The sequence below is a fragment of the Solea senegalensis genome, linkage group LG13, assembly GCF_019176455.1.
Source record: "Solea senegalensis isolate Sse05_10M linkage group LG13, IFAPA_SoseM_1, whole genome shotgun sequence".
Taxonomy (NCBI): Eukaryota; Metazoa; Chordata; class Actinopteri; order Pleuronectiformes; family Soleidae; genus Solea; species Solea senegalensis.
In genome coordinates this window covers 370,521-377,727 of record NC_058033.1, presented here as the reverse complement: position 1 = coordinate 377,727, position 7,207 = coordinate 370,521, and the positions used below count along the sequence as shown (strand labels likewise).

The 7,207-nt window shown below is 45.1% G+C and overlaps 1 long non-coding RNA gene across 1 annotated transcript; it reads right to left on the bottom strand.

Annotated features, from left to right (window-relative positions):
- Positions 1-1,131: 1,131 nt before the first annotated feature.
- LOC122780169 lies at positions 1,132-1,590 on the bottom strand. Its single transcript, XR_006361663.1, has 3 exons — positions 1,432-1,590; positions 1,287-1,355; positions 1,132-1,208 (listed from the first exon to the last, which is right to left on the bottom strand). It is a non-coding gene; the product is annotated as an uncharacterized LOC122780169 (long non-coding RNA).
- Between the last annotated feature and the right edge of the window lie 5,617 nt (positions 1,591-7,207).

The following is a 7,207-nucleotide window of genomic DNA, read 5'->3' as shown; positions in this document are numbered from 1 at the left end:
CTAATTGTTTTAATTCTCGACGAAGGGAACCATCAATGACGTTTTCGATAAACTGATCGCGCAGCAGAACATCTGCATTTAACATCTCGCTTGGAGCACTTTGCTTCACCACAGACATCAAACTCATTAACGCGAGGGAGAACTCTTGCAGAGTCTCCCCATCCTGTTGTCGCCTCGAGAAAAACGCCTCCTGTAAGGCAACGTACGGATCAGTGCAACCATACAGCTCTCGCAATACCACAATAATTTTGGCTGGGTCACTTCTATCAGCAGTCGAGCGATATTTTATTTCTTCACGCGCCTCTCCCTCTAAATGGTCAAAAAGAAAGAATGCCTGATCAAGTGTGGACAGGTGGCCACACACACAGCAAAAGGTGACATGTAAACAAAAAAATCTTAAAAAGGGATCACACAGCACACAGGACCACCACCACCCAGGAAAACCACCACCACCACCGTCGGCCTTCAGCGCTAAGGGGAGAGGAAAACACAATTAAACGGGCTCAAATTTAAGGAACCAAATGTAAATGATCAATTGATAAACTGAAAAATAAAATTCAGTTCAAAATTAAATTATATTAATAAATCAACCAAACACAAGAAACAAAAGAGTCTCTGGCCAGAGATAAACTCAACAATTAACCAGTTTGACAGTTTTAACTCAAATGAATCATATTAACATAAGTTCAACCATTAAACAAAATAATTTAAATAAATAAATGAACAATTCAACCAAACCTTGCCGGATTACACTTAAAACACACACACACACATAGTTCACAATCTTATAGCGAGTGACTGAGCGTTCGGGCAGACTCGTAGCATCCAGTACGAGTTACAGTCACACATACACGCACACACAATGCAATCACACGTAACAACGGTAAACAGGTTGACCACAGGCGGCCGACCGGATCGGAACCAGGCCGTCGGAGCAACAGTCACAGAGCAACAGGACAGCGGCAGAACAGCGGCAGAACAGCGGCGAAGCAGCGGCGAAACAGCGGCGACGCAGCGGCCAAATAGCCGTAGTTAATCAGCTGTGTTTACATTTGGCGTTGGCGTTAGCGCTAGCTTTAGCGCTAGCCTTAGCGTTACAGTTACAGTTATAAGTCCAGGTGCATAAGCATCCCGTCCAAAGAGGGAGAGGGGTGAAGAGATCAGTCGTGGCAGGGAAGACAGCCACCATGCAGCACACAACCAGCAGACTGTTAGAGGGAGAGGAGCGGAAGAGGAGCTTAGCCCCTGGCTACAGCAGCAAACAACATAAGCATGTCATCACTCACCAATGCTCTGGTTGCAGCAATAAACACCGCCCACGAACGATCGGCTCGACCGTGGTGAAGACGCCGGATCTATCAGGGAATGACGGTTTTAATTGAATGAAACACGGACGAATATACACAAAACAGCAGGGCCATCTGTGCTTACCTGTGCTCGGATGCTAGCGGCACATACAACGACCCGGGAGCGAGAGATCAGGAGGAGGGACACAGCCTACTTTTCTCCCCTCTGTAAGCGCAGTGATTGGCTAATGAGGCAGAGCGGCCGGAGTGCAGTCAAACCAACTAAATCAGTGGTGCCTCATACCACTACAATATGTTTCTGTTATGTTCCTGTGTGTCTCCTGTCCTGATGCCTTTGTGGCATTGCACTCCATGTCCAGGGTTCATACGACTTTGCTGCGGGGTTGAGCCCTTTGGAAGTTGTTTTTTGTTCCATTTCCCTTTGTAGATATGAATTCATTCCATTTGATGATGCGTGGGATTTGCTTGAACATTCTGAAGCAGTTTGTAAAACTGCTAGTTTTGCTGTGGATGCTGCAATTTCAGCATCAAGCTCCAGTTGCCCTCTTTTCCTTCTCAGCTCTGCTTCTTGCTTCTCCAGAGCATGTTTTTCCTTTAACACTGCAGCTCGAGCAAGAAGTGCAGCCTTTTCTGCCTCTGCTTTAATGCGGGCAGATGCTGTTGTCTGACCACTTTTGCTGCTTTTACCACTGCATGTGCTTTTTCGCTGAGAACCTTTACTGGCAACATTTGATATACTGTCATCAGGATGAACATCATCAACCACATTTTCAATGTTTCTCAACCATTGTTTAACATCATCAATGAAACCATTTTCAATCAACATTTTTGCAGCAAACCATGTATTTTGTTTCCCACTGTCTTCAGTGGGCATTAAAGGCACCAAAGAATGATGAGCATTTTTTGCTTCTTCACACAAACCAATACATTTTTCCAGTGCACCTTTTACCTCTGCAACACTGTGTTTATGCATATTCTCTTCAGTTACCTTTCTCATATTTTTTACCTTGCTTAATCGATCTTTTCTTACATTTTGAAACTTTTCCAACTTTTCAACAAAAGCCTTAGGTGTTAGTTTAACAACTCTTTTACCTATACCCAACTGTGCTTCATTTGAATTTCCCACTTCAATAGAAGGAACAACAACAGCCAATTCCGCGACCAGCTCATCAGATTTATCGTTCATAATGTCCTCCTTTTGTTATAATGTTCCACAATGAAAATCCAAGCGATGAGAGAAGTTCAGTCTTAAGACGTGTGCACACTTTTATTTATTTATTTTATTATGGCCATTATGGCCATGAAACTGGTAGTGCTACTCCTCATACCTTGATGCCTGTGGTGGGCGCCGTAAGATAGTCCGGCGGGAGCACTACCTCGTCAGATGAATCAGCTGATGATCGGTGTCACTCTGGGAAACACGGCCGCTGTTGACGTCTTCCATGCGGCTTGGCTGGTTCGGAAACCCGGCGTTGACTCCAGCTTTGGCTCTGCCTCCGTGCGGTGTCCTTTCCGCGACTAATTACGTGGCTCTGCCTCCGTGCGGTGTCCTTTCCGCGACTAACTACGACTTCTAACTGAAGCGCAGTTTTTTGCCTTAATATAGTGACTTGTTCTTAAAATAAAACAACAAAACGAACCTAAGCCACTTGAGGGGGCTGCTGTACTAGTACTCGTAGTAGTTGACGCGTCGTCTTCCGGGTCCAATGAATGAATTTACACACATGAGCGTCGTATGCAATCACCAACATTTATTAATCCAAACGGACAGCGGCGGCGGCGGTCAAAAAACTGTGTGCTTCCCCAGTCAGCAGCACACCAGCCAAGTAATTACCTGTTGCTCTATTTAACACCTTCCTGCACAGTGCAGAGCGCCACCTACTGTGGACTTCAGGTAAGTATGGCTCTAACAGATGGTTTTGTTTGTAGACAAATAGACAAAATATATTATCTGAATTACTTTGTTCAGACTGTTGGGACCTGCTGTAATCACTGGAAATGTTATTTCATGACTCATAACAAAAAATCACACCGTATGGTGCAATACTCCTTTGGTATATTGATTATTATTTTCTAAAAGGTCATGTTTGCTCATGAATATTGCAAATTTGCTCAAAATTACAGGAGGGGGTTAAAAGAAAAAGAAAGCACTCCGGTTTTACCACCTTTAGAAACAGTCATGAAATTAATAAAAAAAACAATTTCCCAAGCTGACAACCTGGCTAGAATACTGTAGATGTTGAGGGGTCAATTATTGATACTGGATAGGTTGTCAGCTTGAACCCTGAGGTGTCCACGTCAGTTACAATATCAGTTTTGGTCCCCTGACTATCACAGTGGTTGCTGACTTTGGCGGCATCAACGTCACGCTCCTGTTTATCTTGGGGACGTACAAGACAAGAGCGGTGGTGCCCATGAAGGCAAACTTGGAGGAGAAGACCAAACATCACACCGTTCTTCCTGACCGCGCCGACCGTGGTCATCCCCCTCTTGAGGAGCTGCTGTCTGAGCTCGTAGGACGTGAATAAGTTGTTGGAGGTGACGTTGAGCATGATGTGTGTAACCTGGACGTGTGTCCCTCCCTCTTACAAAAGAGATCTATACTGCTGACCCTAAGTAACCTAGGACTTTTCAGTTCAGGATTATCACAGGTTTACTGAGATTCACGCTTACTGATCTACTAGGTTTGGGAAGAAGATTGGCAGTAGCAGGCTCTGTAAGAGAATAAATAGGACCTCCAACCAACACAACACACAGGACCACAGGTTTATGAAACAGAAAATGATCTTTATGTAAACATCTTGTTCAGTTTCATTTACCCTTTAGTAGGAATATCTTTAAGTAAAATAAATAACTCGAATATGCCACAATAATGATTTAAACAACCAAAAATGGATGTAAAACAAAGGAAATAAAATATTTCAATACCCCCCAAAAATTGGAAAATATGACAAATGAGAAATGTGGTACCACTTCACTATTTAACTTGGTTGCCAACCTTCCGTTTTTTTATGTCAGTTCAGTTATTTGTGTATCTTGGGCCCAAGAACAAAAAACAGTCTCAGGTGGAGAAAAGTAGCAAAATAATTAATAAGGTGGCTCTCAGGTGGATTTCCTTTTGTTTTTTGTTCCTACCGCCCTCCTGGTACAGCAAAAAATCCACATGTCGACGTCCTGACACGGCTGAAGGCATCAACAACAGTAATGAAGTCCTGGACCACGATGAGGCAGTTCCTCACATGGCACAGACAGAATCGTCCCTCAAATAAAAACAGTCAGAATAATTCTAAAAGTTTGGGAAACACTCCAACAGTGCCTCTCTTACAACCGACTCCGACGTCTTCGAGGTAGGTACTCGTTTGTGGTTCACTGATAGCAGGAGCTCTCTCACCAATGTTCATGGAAAACTCTCTTTCCATGTGCTAGCTTGAGAACAGCATGCTTCACGGCAGCATGGAGTTTTTCTGCCTTTTCTTTTCCTCCTGTCTTTTTCTTGTCGTGCACCTTCACACACACTGAGAGCTGCAGGTGATGCGTTCAGGGCAAGCTCCAGAAATTCAATTACCAGATGAGAAAACTACGATACGGGAAACTATGATGCATTCAAGGAAACCATTATTTCTGAGTGCTATAAATCTAACCAGGGTTACATGTGCATCCCCTGGTTCCATATGGGAGTTCCTATTCCTCATCCTCTTACTCCTACTCCCTCTGCTTCTGACATTCATTTAATGAGCCTGGCAGAGGTGATGTTGCTGGTCTGTCTCAGGAATGTAGCATCACAGATGTTGCCGTCAGCCAATCTCAGGTGGTCCAGCTTGGTGCAACCAGCCACTCTGAGATTGGTAGACCCATTGGTAGATTAAGTAACTGAAGAATATAACCACATACCCGGAGACTCACTGATATTCTGCTTGGCCTTTAGAATCGGCCATGCCTGTAGTACCAAGCTGTAGAATGGTATAAGGCTTGGCCAGGTTAACTTTGAGATCTGTTACCGTTCTGGCAAGAGTAACACAAATGCGGATGCTCTGTCTCTGTCCCGTTGACTTGAGGGCTGTGGTAAGGGATCTCCTTCTCCCACCAGCTGAACACACTGCTGGAGAAGCCGAACCGGCTCCTGCACCAGCGACACCCGTAGCTTCGACGGTCCCATTGCACCCTGTTCTTTTGACTTCTTCAGTCTCTCCCTCTTCTGGGAGCACTGAGCTACGTGCAGTACCCTCACTCCCTTGGCTGTCCCTCATTCAGGGAATGATGAAGTTGTCAGGCGACGGACCACCCGATCTACTGCTGGACAGCACTCAAACCTTCATCACTTACCCAGGCCTGCCAATGAGGTTGCTCAGGCGGGGCCTTCAGCCGTTCAGTCAAGTGCTGTGTCTGCTTTCTTTAGACCATGGTCTTAGAGTTGAGATCCCTAAGTGTATCGTCAAGTCAACGATGAAAATGGGGGGGTGGATTGTAGTGGTATGAGGCACCACTGACTTTGTTTGTTTGACTGCACCCCGGCCCCTCTGGCTTATTAGCCAATCACTGCGCTTACCGAGGGGAGGAAAGTAGGCTGTGCCCCTCCTCCTGATCTCTCTCCTGATACCAAACTGAACTCCCAGAAGGTGTAAATCTTTGAGGCTAAAATTCTCCCTAAAGCAGACTCTCGTATCAAGAGTCTGGGCTCAACCTGCAAGCTAGCACTCTACAAAGATACTGACTCAAACTTGGCTAGCTCATCACCATATATATACTGTATGGTCTATATCAAGGGTCCCCAAACTTGATAGTGGGGGACACATAACTTTTCCCTTCTCTGATGGGGGGCCAGGGTCAGTTTGTAACAGAAAAAGCGTGACAATCGCAGGGGTGCCTAAATGTAAACATTTATTGTTTCAACGTGCCTGGTGATTGTACTCGCCGATAGACTCACGGCATTAAAGACATCTTTCTTCTCGGGACACACCTCCTCCACGACAACATTCAAACATTTTGTGACAAACTCTCCCTCAGTGAAAGGTTTACGGCAGCTTGCTATCAGTTGAGCAACACGGAAGCTGGCCCGAACTGATGATTGGTTCAGCTGAGTTTGGTGTACAAATATAGCCTGCTGAGCTAACTTTTTAGCTTAGAGAGTTTGTCTGCTCGCATTTGGCCTTGCAAGCTATCATACTTGTGTTTGTGACGGGATTCATAATGTCAGCGCTGATTGTATTCTTTGAATACCGCCACCGTCTCTTGACAGATGAGACAAACAGCCTTTTCTTTGCATTGAACAAAAAAATAATCGTGTGTCCACTGCAGATTAAATACCCTGCATTCTGAATCAATTTTTCTCTTACCTAACCTTTTTACCATTATTCCATTCTGGGGGAGGGTCACGCACGCGTTCTATGACTGGGGTAAGTGAAGTCGTAGCAGCAACATTTTTTGTGTGGCTCACAATTCAATTCAAATGAGCTTCATTGATGTCAGGCAGGCCAACTTCACCCCAGTGTTCCATGCATGCATTAGTCTCGATTGCGTGGCCAGACTGAAAAAATAATAATGCAGGGAAAAAAATAATGCGTCTCTGGTATTGTTCAGGGGGCCGGGTTCAGGGGCCCCGGGCCGTAGTTTGGGGACCACTGGTCTATATGGTCAGCCCAGCTAGGAGCGTGGTTATATTGGGTGGCAGTAGATTAACTCAGCACCTTCTCCACAAACCTGGCTTGTCTTTCCAGTGCTAATGTTGAATGCCTGAGCTAGAGACAAAACGCACATGTTTCGGACTGAGTCAACACTCTCCTGGTGTGGACAATGCCAAGATAAACAGGACAGGCTTTGTTAAAATAGGGATAGATTACCTTTTAATCAGAGGCGGACAGAGTACACAGCTTCAATACTTGAGTAAAAGTACAGATACCCCT